General features: G+C 44.8%; 1 protein-coding gene across 8 annotated transcripts in view; it reads right to left on the reverse strand.

Moving 5' to 3' along the window:
• CELF6 (CUGBP Elav-like family member 6) overlaps nucleotides 1–25,855 on the reverse strand; it is a 173,194-nt gene that overhangs the window by 127,869 nt on the left and 19,470 nt on the right. For 2 of the 8 annotated variants that reach the window (XM_083413108.1, XM_083413107.1), the window contains exon 1: nucleotides 16,119–16,229. The exons of the other annotated variants lie outside the window; for them this stretch is intronic. The gene's annotated coding sequence lies outside the window, so the exon portion shown is untranslated. Of the gene's footprint in view, nucleotides 1–16,118; nucleotides 16,230–25,855 lie in introns of those variants that run through there. 8 annotated transcript variants of the gene reach the window in all.

A 25,855-nucleotide genomic window follows, 5' to 3' on the forward strand; every position in this document is an offset into this window, starting at 1 on the left:
AAGGGGGTTGGGCAATGTCAAAAGTCTTTAAAGGTTCCTGCAGACTTTTGTTCAGGGTCTCTCCCTCCTGGGAAGGAGGGGAGGGAACTCTGTTGCCTTGCTTTCCACTGCATCCTGCCTCCGTTCATTTTTCTCTGACCGGTCATGGACTTAGGGGACTCCGAGTCCTATGGAGAGTTGGGCAGCAAAAGCCAAACCCCAATTTTTACATCACAGCCACACACCTAAAAAAAAGCAATAGTATTGCAGCAATGTCATAAGAGCCCTTGGAACCCACCACAAATGCCTTCATATGTCTACCTGTTCATTAAGAACCTAAGAGGAGTCCTGGAGCTGAATCAGACCGAAGACCCATCTAGTCCAGACTCCTATCCTCATAGCACTCAGTCAGATGCCAAGCCCACAAACAGAACCTGAGTGCAACAGCACTCTGCCCGCTCATTTCACTGTCTAGGACATTCCCATTGCTCATGTTCTCCACCTGCAGTATACCATGTTGCTCATCACCTCCTCGAAACCTTTCCCCTGCCTCACATCATCAGGTTGAAAATCATTCAACAGGTAGCAATGAGCCAAACATCAGGGAGGAACAGTTACATGCAACTGCATAGCCCCATGGCAACATTTGTGTGAAGGAGGTCAGGAGGAGGTAATATAGAGGGGGGAAGCAGTGGTGCGGAGTGCGTGCTTCACCCTTTTCTTGGCTGACATGTTCCTGCTACAAGTATCCACTACCACCTGCCACTGCTGGTTTTCCGCCCAGGGGGTTGCAGATATGTGCTTAACTTGCAAGTACACCTGGAATATTTAGAGCAGTGGGTGGCTTGAAGAGGGAGTTGCAATGGGAAAGCAGCAGTGAGATAAGGTTAAGCACCTCCTCCATTGTCCCCTCTCCGAAGTAGCTTGTATTGGGTAACGTAATGTTTAGCTCTGCTCTGCAAAAGGAAGAACACAATGTATAAACACTACTTCACTGCGTAAATGTAAACAGAGATTTATTTATTTATTGCTGAAGATTGAATCTCTTTAGTTTGAGAGAGAACTTGAAATTGTTGAGCTCACAGCATGTGCACCTGCCTGTGCTCTCCTCTGTGTATGCACACCCACATGTGGCAATCCCTGCAGGTTTCTCTGTAGCTATGGATTTATGAACACCTGTGGGCATTATAGGTAACTCTGCACATGTGTCAGAATATTAATGGGGAGCCTCGTGAGACTATATTTCCTGGGAGTTATGATGCACTGTGCCTTCACAGCCAGTTCTGTGCCTCATGCCCACCAGAATTCTGGTTTCAGAGCAGGGAATTCTGGCTCTGCTCCAGCAGAAAGAGTTGCTATGATTCTGTGGCTATAAATTAAACAATCCACACCATTACGTGTCAGGGCCTTAGACTCTGGACTGATGTGCTTTCCTAAGCCCCAGCAATGAGGAGCTGGACAGAGGAGGAGCAGAGAAGGAAGAGGGAGTCAGGGCAATATGCTGCAGAGCAGCTTTGCTGCCCCCAGACACTCCGGTGTTTGACACACTGAGCTGCTCTCATTTGGCTCAGCAGATCCGAGAGGCTTAGGGAGGCTCTTTGATACAAATGTCAAATTTACATAAACTGACACAAATGGGATGTAAAAATGCACCAGATTATCAGAACCCCAGGGTTTACATGGCAGCTGGGCACGTGGTTGGAATCCTAAAAAGAGGGCTCCTATGCAGCAAAGGCAGGGCTGAAGGGGGAAGGGTTGGCAGGCTGGGCAGATTGCAATGCATCCTTGCATTGCTGGGGCTGTGGGTGAGTGTGCACAGCTCAGAGCATCAGGGAAAGGCCACATACAGGGAGAGGCAAACCACCTATGCAGCCTCGTCCTGTTCATGCTCCCTTGAAGTGTGCATTTAGGATGGCAGCCTTGGAGGCATCAACCATGATGCTGCACACTTCCACTTAATTCTGAGAACACCGACTTGCTTCGAAATCTGTGCTGCCTTGATTATGCTGCAATAACGAATGATGGGGGAGGAAGAGGAGAACACCTCTCTACTTGAAACCAGATTCCTGAAGGATAGAAAGGGGAATTTGTAAATAGTATTTGTGGACCTGAGAAACAAAGCTTCCAATTTGACTATCTCGGCAAGTTTTTATCCTTTGTGACTACAGAGGAGAGTTCAATGAAGGAGGGAAATGCATGTTTTTAAAAAAACAGACACAAATTCAGTGGAAAGGGTCTTTCAGGACTGAAGAGCGGAAAGTATTGATACTCTACTCTGTCTCCCTCTCCCAATTTTTGCCTCTTTGTATGGTTCACAAAGTTGCTTAGCTATATGATCCCCAAAGCAAGAGAAAAAGAGAAGGATAAACCTCAAAAGGAAACTGGAAGTGCATACAAGAAAATTCAACACACCCACCCTCCTCTGTAAATGTACTAGAAGCTAATAAGTGTAATGGCAAAACAGTGTTGCCACAACATAATTAGAAAAACAAAACCCATTGATGATGATAATAGATAATAAGCAAGGATGAAAGACAACTGAAATGACAATGAAAGACAAATACAAGTAAGCATATAACTAGACACATCAAGGTCTAGCAACGTGACTGCAAAATTCTCCCAAGTGCCTTGTTACTTAAATTCATAAGAAATTTATTTAGAATATTATGAAATATCTCAACTGCATGGATGGACTTTGGAGCAACCTTGCATCCATGCGGATTGCAACTCTTGACCCTATTAAGGAATGAGCTAGATGCAATTTTAGATATCTGTACTATCACTGTACCATGCCCACCCCCAAAAAATAGCAATTTCAGGTGAGAGAAGCACTTAAACTGGGGAAATGGCATAGCAAAAAAGTACAAACACCACTTGCTCAGTGCTGTGTCCTGATCTGATTTCTCATTAACACCACCCCAAATGGAGCTAGTTATCTATCTGCCTGTCCATTGTTCTTCTATCACCTCCATGGAACTACTCAGCTACAGGCACAAAGAGATCACTATGGTTTCATCTACTCTAGTGTCCCCCTTAAGGGTACGAGGCATTCCGGGTTGGCAGTGAGCAATGCAATGAGAGTGGAAGTGCAAAACTATGCATGGAACAGCACAGGTCAGATATTCCAGGGGTGGTGAACCTGCAGCTCTCCAGATATTGCTGATCTACAGCCTGCATCACCCCTGGCCACTTGTCATGCTGGTTGGAGCTGATGAGAGTTGGAACCTAACAGCATCTAGAGAACCACAAGTTTCTTCCTCAGGAGTTATGCCATGACCTAGGATTTGCACAGCAAATCCAGGATAAAGGATTTCCCTGCCAATGAGGATCAGGAATGTTACCCCTGCCTTCCCCAATCATCTCCACACCTAGCCTTGGCTTTGTCCTTCCCTACCACTGTTCTTCTTCCTTTCTCTACAAAGCATGCAAAAAAAGATGCTAGAATAAAGTACAACTGAGCAGCTGGCTCCTTATCACCAGGTAAACAGAAATGAATCAAAACCCATGAGTGACTGGAATACAGGTCCAATTTAAGGAGGTGTTCAGCACAGCTCAGCTTTGGCTGTGTTTACACAAAGGGGTTGCTTTTAAAACACTTTGGCATGTGTTCACTTCCTATTGTTTGTGTATGAAGAATTGAGAGCAAAAGGGTTTAAAGTGGAATCAGGCCTGAATTACCGCTCTTCAAAAACATCAGCAACAACCCTGCAGTCTAGAAAACCTCTAGAAGTCTGAGTCTGCCTTGAAGGCACACAAGATAGCAACTTTGCTGAAACCATGCCAGACTAGAAGACCACTTAGGAAACACATTTTAAGGACAATGACAAACTGGAGACCATTCTCTCTCTCTGTGTGTGTGTGTGTGTGTGTGGCCAGGATACTGAGGGGTCTGGAAATGCAAGTCCTATGAGGAGTAGTGGAAAGAACTGGGTGTGTTTTGCCCAGAGTGGAAAAGATTAAAGGGAGACAAAAAAAGCTGTCTACATCTGTCTGGAGGGCTGTTGTGTAGAACATGAAGCAGACTTGTTACCTGTTGCTCCAGAGAGCAGGATTAGAACCAACAGGTGGAAATTGCAGTTAAGTAGATTTTGGTTAAACTATAGGAAAAACTTCTAACAGTAAAAGTTGGAATAGTTGGTATTGAGGAGCAATGCATACCCTCCCTTCACTGGTTGGCCATCTGTCAGGGATCCTCGCTTGCTATTCCTGGACCAAATGACCACCAACATCTCTTCCAGTCACTCCAAGCCAGTTCCTTCTGTCCTAGCTTCAAGATTGCTGTCCATGGTTCTGAACTCTAGGTACGGGACTCTGAACTAGCATCTTTGATCCCGTCAGGGATGCTAACTTTACCAAATCAAGCTTCAGAATTCCAGTTCTGCTTTTCTCCACCTTGTTTGGGCAGTCACCTCCTCTCAGTGGCCAAGATCACAATGGATGAGGACCGCAACCAGCTCAATCTATATCTTCCCCACCAGCACAGAGCTGAGAAGCGGTGGGCACAGACCCACAGTTACATAGCCTCTTCCTCCAGTGGTGAATTATGTGTGGATCCTATTCACCAATTTGGGTTGTGCAAAACAACTCTGAAATCAGAGCTTTAGGAGACATGTAAGCTGTCAATGCTATTCAAATGTCTCAATTACTCTGGGCCAAACTAGACAGGATACCATTTCATACAATTCAATAGTGTGAATGGTTAAGACAGGCATGGGCAAACTCTGGCCCTCCAGATGTTTGAGACTACAATTCCCATCATTCCTAGCTAACAGGACTAGTGGTCAGGGATGATGGGAATTGTAGTCCCAAACATCTGGAGGGCCGGAGTTTGCCTATGCCTGGATTAGGGTTTTTTTGTTTGAACCCCCCATCCACACTGGGACCTTGGTGAAAGCAAAATACTTTCCTTCCAAAGCAAAGATCAGTGGTAAAAGTGACATCATTAATCACTACCATTTTTACCTGTTCATTTCCCCCCTTTATTTTTTAAAACCAGGAACAGAAAGACAGTGAGAGATCTGATACAAAGGAGGGTGGAACTCCTGTACTTTTAATAGCTACCCACATCTACCTGGTGCCCTCCAGATATTCTGGACTACAACTCCCATCATCCCTGACAGGAACTGATGGGGGCTTAATTAAAAAAATCTGGAAGGCACCAACTTCAGGGGAGGTTACCTTAGCACTTTTTGCAGAGGAGGCCATTGTGGCCCCAGCAGCAAATTGCCCAAATTTCCTATTCCAAAATCCTCTATTTGGGTAGTACTAAGAAAGGCAGCAGGGACACGGGTGGCGTTGTGGGTTAAACCACAGAGCCTAGGACTTGCCAATCAGAAGGTCAGCAGTTCGAATCCCCGCAACAGGGTCAGCTCCCGTTGCTCGGTCCCAACTCCTGCCAACCTAGCAGTTCGAAAGCACATCTTCCTTTTGGGGAAGAATTACAACGATAAAAATGAATGTGCCAGCGAAGATGTTATTTCTATTCCAAACAGTTCCAGTAATCAAGGGGGCAGCAATTTTTAAAAACTGGCAAAGAGAAATTTCAAGGTATATCTGGCAGGGTAAGAAGCCGAGGATAAAATTTAAGATTTTAACAGATGCAAAAGAAAGAGGAGGCTTCGCCCTGCCAGACCTGAAATTATATTATGAAGCATCTTGCCTCTGTTGGTTAAAGGAATGGATAAAATTACAAGATACGGATGTGTTAGACTTAGAAGGTTTTGATAATAGATTTGGGTGGCACATGTACTTGTGGTACGATAAGAAACGGGTCCACAAAGGTTCTGAAAATCATATTATAAGAAGGTCCTTGATTGAAGTATGGGAAAGATACAAAAATCTGTTGGAACAAAAAACACCTTATTGGTTATCACCGATGGAAGCGATGAGCATGAAGAAAGTCAATATGACAGGGGGTTGGGTAACATATGAGAAATTAATATGTAAAAGTGAAGGAAAATGGAAAATGAGACCATTTGAAGAAGTCAAGAATCATGTGAATGACTAGCTGCATTTTTTTCAAATTAATGAGATGTTCAGAAAAGATTTAAATGAAAGGGGTTTTGCTGATAAAGAATCCAAATTTCAGACTGACATATTAAATAATGACTGTAAGATCTTAGCAAAAATGTATAAGATATTGCTGGAATGGTATACGAAGGATGAGGAGGTAAAATCTGTGATGATTGATTGGGCCAAAGATATAGGACATAATATACAAATGGAGGAATGGGAAAGACTTTGGAAAGATGGTTTAAGATTCACTGCATGTACTGCTATAAAAGAAAATGTTATGAAAATGATGCATCGATGGTATATAACCCCCATAAAGTTAGCAAAAATGTATAAGATAAGTAACAAATGTTGGAAATGTAAAGAAAAGGGAGGCACTTTCTTTCATATGTGGTGGGAGTGTAAGAAGGTAAAATGCTTCTGGGAAATGATTTATAATGAATTGAAGAAAATGTTGAAATATACATTTACTAAGAAACCAGAAGCATTTTTACTAGGTATTACAGGGAATGAGATAAACAAGAAAGAGAAGAAGTTATTTTTATACGCAATGACTGCAGCAAGAATATTGATGGCCCAGAAATGGAAACAAGAGGAGCTGCCTAAGATAGAAGATTCGAGAGCCAAAATGATGGACTATGTGGAATTGGACAGAATGACAGGAAGGATTCGGAATTGACAAGATCAAAGATTTACAGAAGATTGGGAGAAGTTTATTCAATATTTGCAAAAACTAAGTGATAACCAGATTACGTTTGTAAGTTTTAAGGAAGCTCTGTGATGTGAAAATCTAATAATAAGTATAAACAATGAAATTGAAGCTACCAGAATAAATAACAATAAGCAGGATTGTGTTAAAAGTTATAAAATGAAGGAAGTTCAGACAAATTGAGGGAAGTCAAAAAAATGGAATTAAGAGGTAATTAAGAAGTTTGAATGTACAATTTTGTTTTCTTTTTTGTATTTGTAAACCAATAAAAATATAATTTAAAAAAAAAGTGCAAGTAGATAAATAGGTACCGCTCCGGTGGGAAGGTAAATGGCGTTTCCGTGCACTGCTCTGCTTCGCCAGAAGTGGCTTAGTCATGCTGGCCACATGATCTGGAAGCTGTACGCCGGCTCCCTCGGCCAATAAAGCAAGATGAGCGCCGCAACCCCAGAGTCGGCCACGACTGGACCTAATGGTCAGGGGTCCCTGTACCTTTTTACTAAGAAAGGCAGGAGCTCCTCTGCTGCCCTCCTTTACATCTGAACACATTAGAGACAAGAGAAATAGGGAGTCAAAGTAAAAAATGGGGCTTGTGTTGAAGGATGAGGGATACAGTAAGTCCTCACTCTGAAAAATATCAAAGGTGACAAACCTCAAACAACTCGGAAGTTGCCAATAACAATCATGTAGAGGAGGAAATGGTGGTTGTCACAGATAGAGCAATGCGGCAAGGGGCATTTAAGGTTCTGCTGCTCAGGGCTATTACAAATCCGATCACAGCATGTCATGAATATCAAAGAGCCAGTGCCCCTGTTTGGCTTTCCATGGGAAGAAAGTCCCATTTCCCTTCAGCTCAGATCTGCCACATTGCCATCTGATTTGGGGGCCAGGTTTTTCAGCAGAGGTGGAGTATTCTCGAATTTCTCAGAGAAAGACATGAAGGAGAAAGAAGGCAGAGAGGAGAGGCCAGGGGTGGCAGAGAGAAAGCGCAGCTCAAGCGAGGGGGATACTAACACAAATATTCCTCCTTTCCCCTTCAGCCAGGGCTCAACTTCAATCGAAAGGATCACGGAGAGCTATTGGCTCGGTAAAATGCATTTGTTGCAAACGGACAAACTTCAAGAAGAGAAAGAAGAAGAAAAACAATGGGGAGAGAAAGCAGATTCAATTCTTTTCAAAGCAAAAACTTGAAAGCCCACTCTCCAGGCCTGGCCAGTTGCACTGCAAAGCCCCCAATTTCTCCTTCCTGGAGCTCTGGCAGAGAATCAGTACCAAGAGAACAGACACTCATTAAGTTTATAAGAGGAAGGGTGTTCCTTTTCGACAGCCTGGAGGATGGCATCCCCACTTCTGCAAACCAGCCCACTATAGCTCTGGAAATTTGGGTACTTCTAGCCTTACCTACGTGGTGGCGCTGTGGGTTAAACCACAGAGCCTAGGACTTGCTGATCAGAAGGTCGGTGGCTCGAATCCCCGTGACGGGGTGAGCCCCCATTGCTCAGTCCCTGCTCCTGCCAACCTAGCAGTTTGAAAGCACGTCAAAGTGCAAGTAGATAAATAGGTACCGCTCCAGCGGGAAGGTAAATGGCGTTTCCGTGCACTGCTCTGGTTCGCCAGAAGCGGCTTAGTCGTGCTGGCCACATGACCCGGAAGCTGTACGCTGGCTCCCTCAGCCAATAAAGTGAGATGAGCGCCGCAGCCCCAGAGTCGACCACGACTGGACCTAATGGTCAGGCGTCCCTTTACCTTTACCTTTAGCCTTACATACCAAGTCTGATGATGCCAACTGGGAAGGGAGAGAAAATGACCCAGCTAAGACAGGACCTTCTCCAGGAGTAAAGCACAGGGCAAGCCCTGCTGTTCAACTGAGTGCTAGAACTGGTATGACAATGTGCTCAGGGCTTTGGGCAGGACTTAGCAAAGCTCCCTTTGTCTTTACCTCACCCATATTGGATGCCAGGTGTAGGGTAGATGGGCACACCTTGGCCAAAATTGCATCATGGACGAAATGGGGAGGCTTGGGAGGCTTAATTAAAATGATGTGCTGGAAGTACCTCACCCCTGGCTTAAAGAATAAAGGGCCAGGAACTGAGGTCCAGCACCGAGAGCCTTCTGGCGGTTCCCTCACTGTGAGAAGCCAAGTTACAGGGAACCAGGCACAGGGCTTTCTCGGTAGTGGCGCCCTCCCTGTGGAACGCCCTCCCACCAGATGTCAAAGAGAACAACAACTACCAGACTTTTAGAAGACATCTGAAGGCAGCCCTGTTTAGGAAAGCTTTTAATGTTTGATGTATCACAGTATTTTAATATTCTTTTGGAAGCCGCCCAGAGTGGCTGGGGAAACCCAGCCAGATGGGCGGGGTATAAATAATAAATTATTATTATTATTATTATTATTATTATACTCAGAGTTCATTTCCTAAATTCATATTACATATTTATACATATTTCATCCCAGAAGCTTCTATTCTCTCTTTCCCTGTTGTACCTGTCCCCCCTCAAATTCACATACTTAATATTTGTTGAGCAGGTGAAGGCACACACCAGCTGATCAAACACACACACACAAACACACACAATGAAGGTTGCCATGCAATTTTAAAAAGCAAGGGACACATAAAACTAAACTCTAAATTCCAATAATCAATACTGGGCCAAAAGCTAAGGCTACACACAGTTTCACAATTTGAGGCATTCAAAACAGCTACGTTCACACAGATGCAGGTAACCTCATATGTCTCTTGGTAGAGCCATTCAGACATTTGCAAATGAAAAAATGAAAAAATAAATAAATAAATCTGGATCTGTGTGTGTGGTAGTTCAAAACTCAAGAAGCTGCTCTCAACCTCCAAGACTCAAAATCTAGTTTTTGCCCTGAAGTTCAAAACTGGAAGACAAACTGAAGGTCTATAGAATATTTTGTGTTTTTTTTTAGTTTGCATGCATTTGTGTACTGGTGTTAGTCCATGTCAGTCTCTGTTGCAACAGCAGCAAAAACTTACACAGTTTCAGTAGGATTTACCGTATTTTTCGCTCTATAAGACGCACCAGACCACAAGACGCACCTAGTTTTTGGAGGAGGAAATCAAGAAAAAAAAATACTCTGAATCTCAGAAGCCAGAACAGCAAGAGGGGTCGCTGCGCAGTGAAAGCAGCAATCCCTCTTGCTGTTCTGGCTTCTGGGATAGCTGCGCAGCCTGCATTCACTCCATAAGACGCACACACATTTCCCCTTACTTATTAGGAGGGAAAAAGTGAGTCTTATAGAGCAAAAAATACGGTAAGTCCTAACTAAGCCTCCACCTTGTATATTCCCTTTGCAACCCAACCCAACACATGGAATGCATCTCAATTCCCCAAACTCACCCTTTCTGCAAAGATACACCCATACCTGTAGTCATGGAAGATACATACCGGTAATTCCTTTTATGTAAAATATAACATAATATGTTATACAATCAGCGCTTTTTTCTGGAAGTACTCAGGGGTGTGCAGTATGGCACCTTTCCCCCCAAAATGTTTAAAGTGTAGCACTTAATGTAACAAGTTCATGGTGACTTCCAGCACTTTTTTTCAAAAAACAAAACAAAAACAAGCACTGGGTATAATATTGCAGGACAAAAACACCTAAAACAGGAGAAAGGTTTTTTTAAAAACCCTGACAAAATAGGTGACTCTTTCAAATCCTCTGAGATATTAATGGAAATAAGTCCCAAATCTCTCTGACGAGAATTCTGAAGACTCTCAGGTTATCTGTCTTAACTCTTTGGATGCTGACATTTGGGTGCTGCTTTAGTGCTGCCCTTTAGTGCTGCTGAGCCGTTGGTTTAACACACTCAGCTGGAAGATGAAGTAAAAACATGGCACTTGCTGTACTGTTCTATCCCCCATAAAAATCTAGCAGTGCCCATCTCCATGTGCAATAACCTGCTGTAAGTTTTCTTAGAAGATGGTCCCTTTCCAAGAAAAGCCTTGCTTCTCTCCTTTAATTATTAGGTTCCTGTAATTAGTTGTAAGCAGGTCCTTTACATGAAAGCTACTGCTTCTCCTTGACACTGTCCCTTTAATTAATGTGTCCCTCCTTATCCTTTTCTTTTAAAGCCCCTTGTACACTTGTAATTAGTTGCTTCTTGGTTGTTTGCATAGCTGTGACATTCCTCTGTTGGTTATTTGAATATGTCAGCTGCTTTTACCTGTGTGGACATAATGGATTTATGTGACCATACAACAGGCATAGGCAAACTCGGCCCTCCAGATGTTTTGGGACTACAACTCCCATCATCCCTAGCTAACAGGGCCAGTGGTCAGGGATGATGGGAATTGTAGTCTCAAAACATCAGGAGGGCTGAGTTTGCCTATCCCTGCCATACAACATCAAAATCTGCTGCATAATGGAAGCCTGTAGTTAAAGTTCTACTTTCTTTTTGCAGAGGGACAGAAGCAGAGCACTTACAGGGAAGTTGTGGTCACACAAGTGAACAGGAAGCAATTAATTACAAGGCCAGAATCCCTTTTAAAATAAAGTAACAGCATTTCTGAAGAGTCTCAATAGCACTTTGTCAATCCACACCTGGCAATTGGCACTTAAAAATTGCATTTTAAGTTTTTTAAAAATTGAAATCATCACAAATCAAATCTAAAAACAACAACAGGAGGAAGACAACACAGAAAGCAATGGGCTGGCAGCAACATGATTGGATTTCTCTGTAAAAACTCAAGTGTACAAAGGATAGAGATTTTACAAAAAAGACTGTGAAAGCAAGTTAGGAGTCATTTTAAAAAAACAACCAACAAAAACAACAGATCATTTCATTGTGATCTTGTAACACTGTGGTTTTCAAAAGTTGCATTTCATATATTACATTAAGGATATCAAACAGTAAAATTTATATTTTTACATGTTTAGAGTCACGAGTTTCATTATGACTCTATTTACCTTGCAGCACTCCAGCTCAAATGCTGAGAGCTGAAGTAGGTCTCTGCATTCAATTACGGCCCACATTCACAAAGCATTAAAGATGCATTGGCTGCAACTGCGGTGGATGCATGAGATATATGCAGGAGGCAAGGCTACTGGAAAAGTGGCTGGTTTGGTTGGTTTACAACAAAAGCCTGATAAGCAGTCAAAGGATAAGTAAGTGGGGCCCAGATGTTGGAGGTTTCGTGCTTGGCTTGCGACAGAGCAAAAAGACTGATAAAGTATGTGCATACAAGCAGATACAGAATACTTCCAGAATACTTGGTTTTCTTAGCAGCTGTTTCTTTAAAAACAACGCATACCGCCCAGGCATGCAAACATTTGTCCAAGGAAAGTTTTTACTTTATTATGGATTTGGATGCAAAGCACGGAGAATGTCTGCTGATGGAAGAGTGAATTTGGACCTCACACTAGAAAACTAAATCCAAGATGGCTCTTAGGAGAATTTCCACAGAATGATTTTTACATTGCTACCCCACCTTTCTTCCATGAAGCTCAAGGCAGAATACATGCCCCCCCCCTCTGTTTTATTCACACAACAACCCTCGGAGGTTGATAAGGCTGGGGGCAGCCACTGGCCCCAAGTCAACCACTGAGCTTCATGGCAAAGTGTGGTATTTGAACCCTGCTATCCCAGGTCCTAGTCAACACTCCAGCCATTATGCCACACTAGTTCTGTGTGGTGCCACTCATGTTGGTGCTTTGCAAACACTGTGCAAATGGGTACCCTTGTACAATGGAAAGGTTTTTAAGGCTATGCAAAAAGTTATTCATAAAGTTGTATGTGTTTAACTCTTTTTGAAGCTAGTTGTTTTTAAGTGCATAAACTGAACTGGACATTGCTATGTCCAGTTTGCACAAGAACATAGAAAGCTGTCTTTCTGTGTCCAACGTTTTAGCTGTTTAATAGTCAAACTGCTTAGCTGCCTATCCTAGTAAGGTCTCCTCTGGCTGCTAGTAGCTCTCCAATATCTAAGCCTTTCCAATCACCTTCTACCTAAACATTTTTGAATGGACCATGTATATGCAAAGGATGCACTCTGCCGCCAAGCTATGCACCTTATCCAGGTTGGACCAAGTTAGGTGTGTTTCTACCTTTGCTTAGTGGTGTTTCTGCTTAGTGTGAGTCACACTTTCCCCTGCTCACTCTTCGCTTTGCTCACTCCATCATATTTCAACAGATGGTGCAGCAGATCAAGCATCATCGACAGATTCCTTTTGGATCCAATCCCAGGATACCCTGATCCTGCAGGGGCAGGAATCTCCAGTTCAGCCTCACATTTCCTTGCGTGCCCCCTGCCAGTTCTCCCTCCCACCTTTTAATTATTGCTTCTGCGCAGCAGAACAGCCATTAATGGAAGAACTCCAAGCAGCGCATGGGGAAAATTTATGGGCCCCCTGATTTACTTAGCCAACCAGCAGCTCTATTGATTTTTATTTAGGAGAATAATTAAATATTTATTTTCACTTTGTTAAGCTCAGGAGGTCGAAGCCCACATAAAGCAGAACAGCGCACAAGCAAGGCAAGATCAATGGCTTGTGGTTTGGGGAATATTTGACCTCGTCCAGACCTCACACAGGTGGATTGGCCAAGCCTCCCTAGAGCAAAGCAACCACCTTCCTGGTTGGTTTTTCCATGGGTGGGTATAAGCAACTGGTCACAGACCACCAGTTGGATAATAGTTGAATGAACTGTGCTTCAATACACTTGGTGAAATCCCACAGCAAGTTACAGGGCAGCCTTCTTTGTGTTGGATATATGGCTGGTCCCAGCATACAAAACCAATGAACTGGGATCTGTTGAAGGAGGCTATGCATCAGATCCTTTCAAACAGCCAGTGGGAAAATATAGCATCCATGAGAAATGGATGCCCAGATTCTATTTAAGTATCTCCAGCAAAGATCCAAGGCACTTTGCTCCATTAATGAGTAACTTTTACAGTTAGGAAGTTTCTCAGACTATTTAGCCTGGTTCCTGCCTCCCTGCCATTTCTATACCGATTGGTTCTAGCCTTGCCCTTTGGAGCAAGATAGAGAACATGTTGAATCAAACCATTGGCTTAGCTGGCCAAATGCTGGCTGTGTTGGCTGGCAACAGTTCATCTCAGAAGATAAGAAGCTGCCTTATGCCATCAAGCTCAGTATTGTCTGCACTGGCAGTGGCTCTCCAAGGTTTCAGAAAGGAGACATTACCTGTCCTACCTGGAGATGCCAAGAACTGAACTCAGGACCTTCTAAATTCACTGAGCTGTGGCACTTCCTAGGAAGCAGTCATTGCCCAGGAATCTCCATTGCCCAGGAATATTTTTGGGTGGAGATTGAAGCCAGGACTTCCTTCTGCAAGCAGGGCATGCACTCTGCCCTTGAGTTATAACACACACACAAAAGGTGGTTGTGTATTATCCTTTGGGTACCTGCACCAGAGGAATCTGGAAAGCAGCAAAGGGGAACAATTCCTAGCATGGAACCAAGCACAGCTGCAGATGCTCTCTGCTTGGAGCCTTAACCTGGAGCGGTGGGGGGGGGGGGAGCGACAAAAGAGAGATGTTTCACTGGTAATTTATGGACAGTTCTTTCATTCCATAAAGCTACCATCTGTCAATGTGCTGCATCTAGTATGTGTAAAAGCCGTCAGCTTTTTACCTCCAAGGCCAATGAGCCTCTTGCAAAGAGACCCCCTACACACACACACACACACACACACACACACCTGCTCACCCCAGCAATTGAGTTGGGAAGAGCAACATTAGTGAACCCAGAGAATTCTAATAGGGTGGGAATCAGAGAAGGGGCTCAAAAATAGACAGATTGCATGAAACAGCCAACGGAGTTTGCCCCATCCTTCCTCATGCCCAACCTTTATTTCAAGATGCCTACAACTTACAAAACATTAGATATTGGAGAAAGCAAGCAACCTCCTTTTTCTTTCTACTGCCAGGGTAGAGCAGCCTTTCAGTAGAGCAGGAATTGCAACCTGTGGCCCTCCAAGAGTTGATGGCCTCCAACTCCCATCATCCCCAACCAGCATGGCCAATGGTCAAGGGTGATGGGTGTTTGTAGTCCAACGCCATCTGGAGGGTCCCAGGGTCCCAACCATGGCTGTAAAAGCTGGCGTGCAGCTGACTGGCCTTCTCAGTTGTACAACCAAAACAAGTGGCTGTACTGTCACTTCCTCCTCATTAAAAAATGTAGCTGGCACCAGAAAATAAAATCCACGCCACACACTATGTAGATCAATGGTGGGGAGCCTCAACACCAGGGGCCATATGCAACCCTCTAGGCTTCATTATCTGGCCCTCTGGACTCTCCTCATACTATACCCCTCTTCAACCCTGTCTGCACCCTCCCTGAGTGTTTTGGCCTGGTTAGAATGTGTCCGTAACTCCGATGATGCCTTTTGCTTGCCTGGTTAGGCAGACAGACATGAGTGTCCATGGAAACAGCCTGGTGTAGAAAACTAACATTTTCCATTTGTTGATCCGCCCATTTTGGTCTCTGGTCCCACCCACCACTGACCTGTGACCATTGGAAGGTTGCTCACCCATGCCATAGATCAGAGGGCAGGAAATTGCTTAGGTCCAGTCGGCTGAGACATTCAGAGCAAGAGATATGCTACTTCTTCAAATGGCCAAATGGCCTTGTGGAGGACTGTCAGGCAAATCACATCAGAAAGCAGCCTGGCAGACTTGGGTCTGCCTACAGGGAGTTCCATTTAAACCATCCCATCCAGCTCAGCTCTCTGCTCTTCAAGCTAGCTGCAGCTCTGTTCCTCGGCAGAGGGAGGTTGGCTATTTCCCCCGCCCCACCTCCTTCCCAGCTATGCCTAATCCCTCCCACGCACACGTGTGTGCATGCACACACACACGCAGAACTGGGCTCCCATCCAAATCTCTATTGAAACCAGCAGGAGGCTTCCCTCCCCACCTTGCAACCACTTGAGCGGATTGTAATTCTTGGAGCTGCTGGTGGGGAATGAATGGATCAGGCAAGAGTGCTGAAGAACAGCTCCCTGTGAGACTCAGCAGGGAAAACCAAGAAGCAAAAGCACAAATTACAGTCCTGTGCGCAAGGAAGAGCACGCTCACAAGTGCAACTGCCCCCCTTTTTTCTTCTGCCATCTCCCCCACCTCATTAAAGCCTTCTGAAACGGGCTCTTCTGAAAGGGATCGTATGAAGGGAAAATGCCAGAGCGGAGGGCAAGCTAATCAAAGATCTGCGTCTCTTTGCCAGAGTCAGTTTCAGTGCAACCAAAACATCAGGAGAGTTAATGAAATGCCTCACTGGAGGAAGAAGACCAGAGATTTCCAAGGCACAAACTTCACTCCTCAACCGCCAAGGGCAGAAAACCTTATTGGAACAGTTCCTTATTAGAACTGCACCTCAGCTTTGGCAAAGCAGATCCAAGTTTCACGCATACAGTCAGTCATCTCTCATCCCTACCTTTGTTCCTGCATCTTTGTCAGCCTCAGACTGGCAAGCATTTAGCCTGGATGCCAAGCTGCTCTGCCATCCTCATCGAAACCTCGGCTTTGCACATGCTCACATCACACGCCCACACTTAAAGGGAATGTGCAACAATGTAGCTGAACCACCAACGTGTCGGGTTTGTCAGGTCCTAAGGAAAAACACGCCCACCAGCAGGGAATGCCAACATGGCAGAATTCAGCTTTTTCCAGCTGAGCTCGGGAGGCAATTACAGGATCATAGCATCGGCCACAAACCAAGGAGAAGCCCTGGTTTCAAATCCTCACTCAGAATGTAGTTCTTGGCCCAGTTACTTTCTCTCAGCCTAACCTACCTCATAGGGTTGTTGTGAAGATAACTTGTGGTGCGGCTGCGGAACAGAAGACCTTCCAACAATTTCAAATCTTCTCCAACACATATCATTCTCTTGCTGCTGTTTACTATTTCTAGTTATCATTAAGGAATGGGAATACTATTCTTAGCACTTGGGTGAAGCATTCCTACCCTTCTATTGAAAACACATTTTTAAAAAATCATTAGATAATTTTGGAAAACATTTATGTTTACACCATAGAAGGCACATTTCTTTTTTAAAATATAAAGCGTTCTTCTTTTCCACTTGGTTTATGCTGGTTTTATTTGTGGAAATGTTCCCATTTATTCCATCACTATCCCAACCCCCATAAAAAAGAAAGATCTGGTTGATGAAGCAAACACCCAAAATCAATTGCAGAAGCCTAAAATGTAAACCATAAGGAAGAAATGTCTAGGAAAAGCCATAAAGCCAGTCCAAGAAGCTACTCCAAAAATATTGCCTGGACCCCTTGTGCAACTGCAAAGCATCTAGTCACTGAGGCCTGAATGCTCATTTCCATACTTAACTCGTGATTTCATACTTAAATTCTCATACTAAATTGTAATTTCTGGAGTTTGATCACTGGTTCCATTTTGGCTCAATGACGTCAGCTCTCTAGGCCTCTTTTTTGAAAGTGTATTCTGCAACATGCCATTGACATGTCATTCCTACTCCAGAATTCCAGAATTCCAAGAGGCAATAATATTGCATTGGTGGTGGGTTTATATTGGACTGCCCATAAATCATTCTGGTTTATTAGTTGTTCTGTGATGCTTCTCCATGTTATTGCATTGTTGCCATCTGGAGAGGCACCCTTGCTCTATAGCGCAAGAAAAGCAGGACAAAAAATAAACTGGAACATCTGTGGCCAAAAAAAAAAGAAGTTACAGGACTTCAGCAGGAAGCACGGAGCATGCCCCAGCTGGGCATGAAACCGTATGTCTGCTCTATAACTTTTCCAGGCACAATGAAAGCGGGATCACATTCAAGCGCACCAATACCATCATGGACACAAGTCAACATGAAGGCACAATAACAAGGATGTCCAGAAGAGGCTCGCTATTTCTCTCTAAGGAAGCAAAGCCCCACCTCACACGGGTGCTGCATGTGGTCTGGAATGAGGAGAAGTTCCACAGGCACTGCTTCTGCAAGTTCACTTTCCTTTAGAAGGTGGAATAATAAAGGAACACAGAAAGCTGCCTTATACTAAGTGACACAACTGACTTGTGTGACCACTGGTTCTTAGCAAACAAACTTAACTGACAGACAGTACACCTCTGGCAGCAGCTTTCTTGGGGTTCCAAGCAGAGGTCTATCCTTGCACTACCTGGGAATGTAAGGGATTGAACCCAAGCCCTTCTCCATGCAAAACAGATGTTCTGTCACATCCTCCAGAGTTACAGTGTTTTCCCTTTATTTGGAATATACGAGTAGAGCATACATGGAATCAAACGGAAGGTGCTCCTACTAGATAGGAGAACTGCTACCCCACACTGGATTTCTGCTGAGGCTCTGCACCCCAAAGTACCTTTGCAAAACTCACCTTTCTCTCTACAAACTGATGTTTCTTAATACATGCACCTGCCCTCTTCTTTAAGCTGTGGGGGTGATGCAACAGGCTGCTGCACTTCTATAATTTATTATTCATTTGGGGACATTTCTCCACAGTCCAGTGGTAGAGAATTAGCTGCCGCCACAGGCACAGGCTCTGGCCTGGGGCAAGGCGCTGGCTCAGTTTTCTACCAGTAAAACGGGAACAAGAGTGATCCACAAAACACAGGGCTGGTGTGAAGATTAACAAACCCCGTGCATTAAGCGCTTTGAGAATTTTAAGTCCTACCAAAGAACAAATGGCAGAAGCTGCCATTAACCTTTTTAAAGGAGGGCTCTGTGGAAAAATCTGGAGAAGGCGAGAGAGAGAAATGTGTTGATCAATATACACAGGGTTGTGTGGTACTTACTATTGTAGATGCTGCCTTTTTTGCACCCTCCTTTAAAGAGATATTTAGGGAGATATAGGGGTTGGACTAGATGACCCTTGGGTTCCCTTCCAGCTCTACAATTATATGGTTCTGTTTTCCTATATTTGCATAGCTTTCACCCTCTGTAATACACTCATTCAGTGGCGTAGCGTGGGGGGTGCAGGGGGGGCCGGCCGCACCGGGCGCAACATCTGGGGGTTAGGGTTAGGGGGCGCAAATCCACGGGTTAGGGGGCGCAAATTACTTGCCTTGCCCCGAGTGCTGACAACCCACGCTACGCCACTGCACTCATTCAATAAAAGTCCACTGGGAATAACATCAACCATTGTGATGGAGGTTCAGCAGGCTGCTGATTATATTATTATTATAATATTCAAGCCTGCTGGACATGCTTCAGTCTTTCACTCCTCCTTCTTTGCTCTCCTATTGTGCTGAATCACTTCCTGGTTGCCGTTCCCTCTGCCTGCATCTTCCCTTTGTGTTGATGAGTAAATGCCCCCTCCAGCCCCAAACACCCTAACTCTCTTATTTAGTTCTTCCAACAACGATTTACAGTTTGCATATCATGGTTTTCAGTTGAATAGGGAGCATGACAGGACAAATGCAAAGGTCAGGTTAAGAACTGTAGAGAGGAGAAGACTTTCTTTCCAGCCAGCCCTCCTTGCTCTTGAGGAGACCTTTTCCTGCCCTTGGAGCTGCGGTGGGGGGAGGTACTGGCAAGATCTTCGGTTGAAGAATATCTAGGTGGAACATCAGAGCTTGTTGGACTCCCAATTGCCTTGCCTCCTGTGGACTTACCCCACACAAGGGAGGTTGCAGGCCATGATCCAAGAGATGTAAGACTGCAAGCATACTATACATTTAAAGCACACAAGCGCATGTTGAGATTCCTGCATTGCAGGGGGCTCAACAAGATGACCATGGGGTCCCTTCCAACCCCACATTTCTATGATTCTATGACTCCCCCCAAATAATCTTTGGAACTGTAGTTTAGGGGTGCTGGGAATTGTATCTCTGTGATGGGTAATCTACAGTTTCCAAGATTCTCAAGGGGCGGTGTGTGTTTTAAATGTGCTTTAAATGTACTGCTTGCACCAAGCTGTAATTGTGCAAAGGTCACCTGAGATGTTCTTGAAGACGAAGGAAAAAAAATAATAATCTCGTCTGTCCACACAAGTGTTATAAGAGGAATGTCCAGCAGTGGGTGACAATCCAAGGCTCCAGCGACCTGTCTCAGCTCCTCACGAGGAGGCCAAAACATCATAGCATTGTGCATTTATGCACATCCAGTGTGCTGAGTGCAATGTGTGGACATGGGCAAACAATGCCTTCTGTGTCATCCTACACCATGGTAGCATTTTATTCAGCCTTACTTGGGGTTTGTGTTACGCACTGGACATCATACTCTGGGCCTTAGGCTTGCATTAGCAAGAAACCAGAGAGTCACATGAGTCTGTGTGGCATGGCGCATGCCTGGCTGCCTGGTGCTGATGGTTTCCTTCGCTCAGCCTGTGTGTTTCCACGGCAACAGAAGCAGCACAGGCTCACTCCCTGCATCAGGAATGCCTGTAATTAGATCCACGGCCACAGCTGTCAATCCTCGTTTAACAGCCTCCCATTTAACTCCTTGCTCCAGTAATTAGGGTTTACTAAACAGAATGTCAGGCAATTAGAACAGCAGGTCAATCGCTTTCCATGTAACCTCTTTTAAGGCAGGGTGTAAGCTTCCTCCAGCAAGCTCCAACCAGGGGCAGGGGCACCCTAAGGTGCCTGGTGGGAGCAACGAACCGAGAGGAGTAGAAGGGCTCTTGAGCTCCTCTGAGGCTGAGCCCGTTGCTGCTTGCATTTGAGACATGGCCTTTGCTCCTTGAGTTTGCAGTCATGAGTGACACAGTAATTATTCTCGATACAAAAGATAAAGTGACCTAAAAACTGCCAAAGCTCAGAGCCAATTTGAACATGAGGCTGGGGCAAGAAATGTCATCTAGCAGGGGTGGGGGACATGTGACCCTCCAGAAGATTGCTGGCCTTCAACTCCCATCAGTCCCAGCCAGCATGACCAATGGTCAGAGACAATGGGAGGGCCACAGACTCAGCACTACCACTACCAGCACCTAGAAGATTGGCTGGTCTGAAGTGGGCACTCACACTCAGCAGCAGTGGTGGCAAGTGTCCACTGGCCGTGGTAGGGCAGAAAATTGGGAGGCCAACAGTAGGTGGAGCCAGAGGCAATGACAGGCAGATCCAGAGTCTATGGAAAGTGGAGCTGCTCCCTGATTGATTGTAAGACAGCAAGCAGGTGGGAGGACTGGCTGAGTGCAGGTTAAGGTTGGTGGACCAGTGTCCCATTTACCCTAATGGAACTGCCTCTACTGGTTGGCATGAAATTGAATGGGGCATAAAACTGAGCTCAGTAGCTCAGTATCTGTTGAGTTTATGCTGCACTGGGATAGAGCAAAAAAAGAAACAAACCCAGCAGTCGATGTCTTTGAACTTTTTTCAAAGTCCTGCAGGTTGCTTGGGTACCCATTACAAAATGAATTTCCATCCATTAGCTTTAAGGCTGTGTTTCTCTTCCCGGTTTCCAATTTGATGCCATTTGTTCTAGATAAAAATCAGCAGAGGACGGCTTCACTTCAGAGGCTGTCCTAACCAAGCACGATAAGCACGACAGATTCTGCAAATGCTATCAGCACCATAAATAATTAAGGGAAAGGATCCAAAAGGTGTGCATGGCAAGAGGTCAAATTCAGAACTGGATCAGTGCTGGGCTCTCAGCATATGCCCAGGTGTTCCAGTCCTTGATGCCAGCCCTGCCTGCTGCAATCTTGCATAAGCACATAGCTTGGCAACACTGCAGAACTTAGCATGGAGGGTTGTGTGGGCAAGACATTCTTCACCCTGGGCACAACAACAAAAAACTTTCCTGACCTATTGCAAAGTACCAAGAGATCTACAGGCCATCCTGATTTAACCTCTTCCATCCCAAACACCATAGTGATGCGGGTGGCTTGCCGATCAAAAGGTCAGCGGTTCGAGGCCCCACGACTGGGGAGCTCCCGTTGTTCGGTCCCAGCTCCTGCCAACCTAGCAGTTTGAAAGCATGCCAGTGCAAGTAGATAAATAGGTACAGTTCTGACAGGAAGGTAAACGGCGTTTCTGTGCGCTGCTCTGGCTTTGCTAGAAGCGGCTTAGTCATGCTGGCCACATGACCCGGAAAAAACTGTCTGCGGAAGCGGACAAATGCCAGCTCCCTTGGCCTGTAAAGCAAGATGAGCACCACAACCTCAGAGTCGTTTGTGACTGGACTTAAACGTCAGGGGTCCCTTTACCTTTATCCCCAACACCATAAAGATCTATGAAATATATCTCTTCTTGTTTTATTTATTGCCAAGTTTGTTATCATATCTGCATGCCGAGGTTTATGACCACAGGTTCAAACTCCAACAGCCCCATTTACGGTAGTTAAGTTCCAGAGCTGGCTATGACCTCAGGCTGATATTTTGAAGGAAATTGCTACCAGTCTGAGGCGTTAATATGGGCCTATCAGTGTCGAGAACCACTGCCGTGGTTAAATAAGTAGATCCTTAATCACAAAGAAGTTGACAGTCCCCCATAAAAATGTATAGGAGTCACTGCCAGGTTTTTCTCTCTAGTGCATTGTGGGACATCTTCTGGGAATCCGTGTGTGCCTGGAAACCTCCTTGACGGCAAAGCACCATCATATAAAACAGCCAGATTAAAAGGATATCTGAACAATAAACCGAGCTAAATGGATGACATCATTTGAGCGGCACAGAATGATTTACCAGTTTGGGTACAAAAGGAGTGAAATGTATTCCCACTGAGTACTATTATTTGCACACCACAGTGGTTCCCTCGTCCTTCGATATTATCCTGGGGACCCAAACTTGACCCACCAGTACAGATGCCCCCTTTGGGGCCCCAGGCCTTGACACCCACTTTGACCATAGCTTTACCACTGAGCAATGTCTGCCCTGCAAGCAGGAGGTCCCAGATTCAATCCCCACTGGCATATCCAGGAAGGGATGGAAGAGATTCCTGCCTGAAACCCGGGAGAGCTACTGCTGGTCAGTGTAGACCAGCCATAGGCAAACTTGGCCCTCCAGCTGACTACAACTCCCATCATCCCTAGCTAACAGGACCAGTGGTTAGGGGTGATGGGAACTGTAGTCTCAAAACATCTGGAGGGCAGAGTTTGCCTATGCCTGGTGTAGACAATAGGGAGCTAGAAGGACCAGTATTCTGACCCTGTATAAAGCAGCTTACTGTGTTCCTGTCCCTCCCGCTTGCCTGTTCCCCTTGCCATTCTAAGCAGTAGTAGGGCTGGGGCTGGAAGTCTGCTGGCCAATATCCCAGAATGCCTTGGGGCACCAAAGAAAGTGCTGCTCCAGGGCATTGTGGGAACTGTAGAGGGCAGGTGGCTTCTGAGATCCAGTCAAACTGTGTGCGGTGGGGCAGGAGGGAACTTACTGACAGGCACCCTGAGGAGAGTTTAGCTCCAGCCCTTTCCTGGAGTTTGAGGCTTTGCTCCACCTTCACGGGGGGCTCACCTTCCAAAAACTGTCATACAGACCAAAATTCTATACTTTTGAACCTGTCATTTCTGATTTGTTTGGTTTTTGGCCACACTGAGGAGCTATGTAAAAGGGAGAAGAGGTTCGATTTGAATAACCATCTTGGTCCTTACGATGATGCTGCCACTGGGTGCTGACTCATGACAGGACTTCTCGGTAGTGGTTCCCTGTTTGTGGAAGGCCCTCTCGGTCGAGGTGCATCCATCTCCCACATGATTAACATTCAGCAGGAATGTCAAAACATTCCTGTTCACCCAGGCGTTTGATGGCTGAAAGATACTGTTACTGGCAACGTATTAGCTGCGAGGGTCTGAGAAATGCTTTCAGATGTTTAAAAACCTTTCCACTGCTTCTTAAAACTTGCCTGGTTTTGTTGTTTGCCACCTGGGAAGTTAGGAATTTAATAAATAGCTGAATAATTGCCAGGTAATCACACTGAAGCCCCAGTTTCACATATAGCCAGTAGCCCAGGTGCCCGTACCTGTCAAAAATTCTCTCACAGTGCAGTCCTATGCTTACATGGGAGTAGAGATGGGTTGGGGGGGGAGCTCAACTCACTTAAAGGCACATCTATTAAATTTGCACTATCTGAACCAATATGAGAACCAGCCACAATTTGAAAGTTACACTTATCCAAATTCTGCAGCTCAGTTCTCCAATCAATGCTTCTAAAAAATTACAGAAACGCATCTATTACGGGAAATTGTGTATAACAATTAATATATTACTAAAAATAAAAAACAAAAATGCTGGTTAATGCTGGTTAATTTTTATGAGGGTTTTTTTAAAAACAAAAAACAAAAACCCAAAGATTGCAAATTAATACAGAAATGTGAAAAACTGAATTTAAGAATGGAAAAATGAGAGAAACAGAGAACAAAAATGGACAGGCCCTTCCAGCTCTGCATGCGAGTGAGTCCCATTCAGTTCAGTGGTGCTTACTTCTGAGTTCATAGCTGTAGGACTGAACTATTAGCATGGCATTCTGAAATTTTGCTTCATTCTACCTGCCAGAGATCTGAGCCGCTTACAAAAATAAATGCAATAAAGCCAGCATGAAACCCATTAAAAAAGTAACTGTATCACATGAGTAATAGAAACAGGCTTTTTGAATCCATAAAATACACATCTCCGTCTCTGTTTGGGATATATTTCAGTAGTACATCCAGGGCCTACAGACCATATGGTTGGAAATAGCTGGCCTCTGATGTTACCCTGGAGCTTTGCAGGTAGACACATCAGAGTTCCTTTAGCTGTCATTGGCTATGTGATGTCAGGGAAGCAAGGCAGAATTAGAACTGGAATTCTAAAGTCAATGGAATTAGTAGAACAAAGTTTGATTCTTCCCTAACACCGCTTGCCTTTATGTGGCACATGTGACTAATAAAACTGGGAGGGTTGGCTAATATAATTTTTTGTAGGCTAGCAGCAGTCGTGAACTTCCTTGAAGGCTGAATGAAGGGGCTGGGGGGCCCTGCTGCAAGTTCTCTTTCTTCCTGAGATCTTAACGCAATGGTCAATCTTACCAATGGATAACTAGTTAACATCTTGCATCTGTACCAGTGTTACAAGTTCCCCAACTACCATTCTGTACTGGAAGCGACTGGCAACAAAGCACCAACATGAGTACATGAGTACAATGTGACCAGATCCCTGCTGGGTGATCCCTGCAAATCACCACCTTTCACCTTAACTTGATTTAATGGTGTAAACTGCCTTGATGGGTTTTGTCATTTGGCAGTATAGAAATACTTTGATAAACAAATAAACCTACTCCTGCAAGGTTGTTCTGCAGGGCAAATGGGAAGGGGGTGAGCGTGTGCCCCTTCTTCGGGGGAAGAGTCGGGATGAAAGTGAAAGGAAAAGCAATTCATAGGTAGCTTAGGGGAAGTAGCTTAATGACAGAACACAGCTTTGACATAAAGACTGTCCCCAAGGCTTGATCCCTGGGCATCTCCTGGTAAGACTGCGAAAGACAGGTTTCTGAAACCCCAGAGAGGTGCTCTAAGTGTAGAGCAGGGGTGGGGAACTTGTACCCCATCACAGAGGATCTGCCTTGCCTGCAGAAGGTCCCATGTTCAAGCCTGGGGCTGTTGGGGGTGGGAGCATTGCTTGATGATGATGATGGTGATGTTGTGCATTTTTTGTTTTTATGTTGTAAACTGCCTCATGATCTTCAGATGAAGTATAAACATTTAATAAAAAATAATAACCCCCAGCATCTCCAGAAAGGGCTAAGGACTAGGAACCGAGGTAGCTCCGTTGGTAAAGCATGAGACTGTAATAATAATAATAATAATAATAATAATAATAATAATAATAATAATATATTATTATTATTATTTATACCCTGCCCATCTGGCTGAGTCTCCCCAGCCACTCTGGGCGGTTCCCAATCAAATGTTAAAAACAGTACAGCATTAAATATTAAAAACTTCCCTAAACAGGGCTGCCTTCAGATGTCTTTTAAAGATAGGATAGCTGCTTATTTCCTTCACATCTGAAGGGAGGGCGTTCCACAGGGCGGGCGCCACTACCGAGAAGGCCCTCTGTCTGGTTTCCTGTAACCTCACTTCTCGCAATGAGGGAACCGCTAGAAGGCCCTCGGCGCTGGATCTCAGTGTCCGGGCTGAATGATGGGGGTGGAGACGCTCCTTCAGGTATACAGGACCGAGGCCATTTAGGGCTTTAAAGGTCAGCACCAACACTGTTAATCTGAGGGTCATGTGTTCGAGCCCCACATGAGGCAAAAGATTCCCACATTGCAGCGGGTTGGAT

The sequence above is a fragment of the Podarcis tiliguerta genome (genome assembly GCF_965153285.1).
Source record: "Podarcis tiliguerta genome assembly, chromosome: 14".
NCBI lineage: Eukaryota > Metazoa > Chordata > Lepidosauria > Squamata > Lacertidae > Podarcis > Podarcis tiliguerta.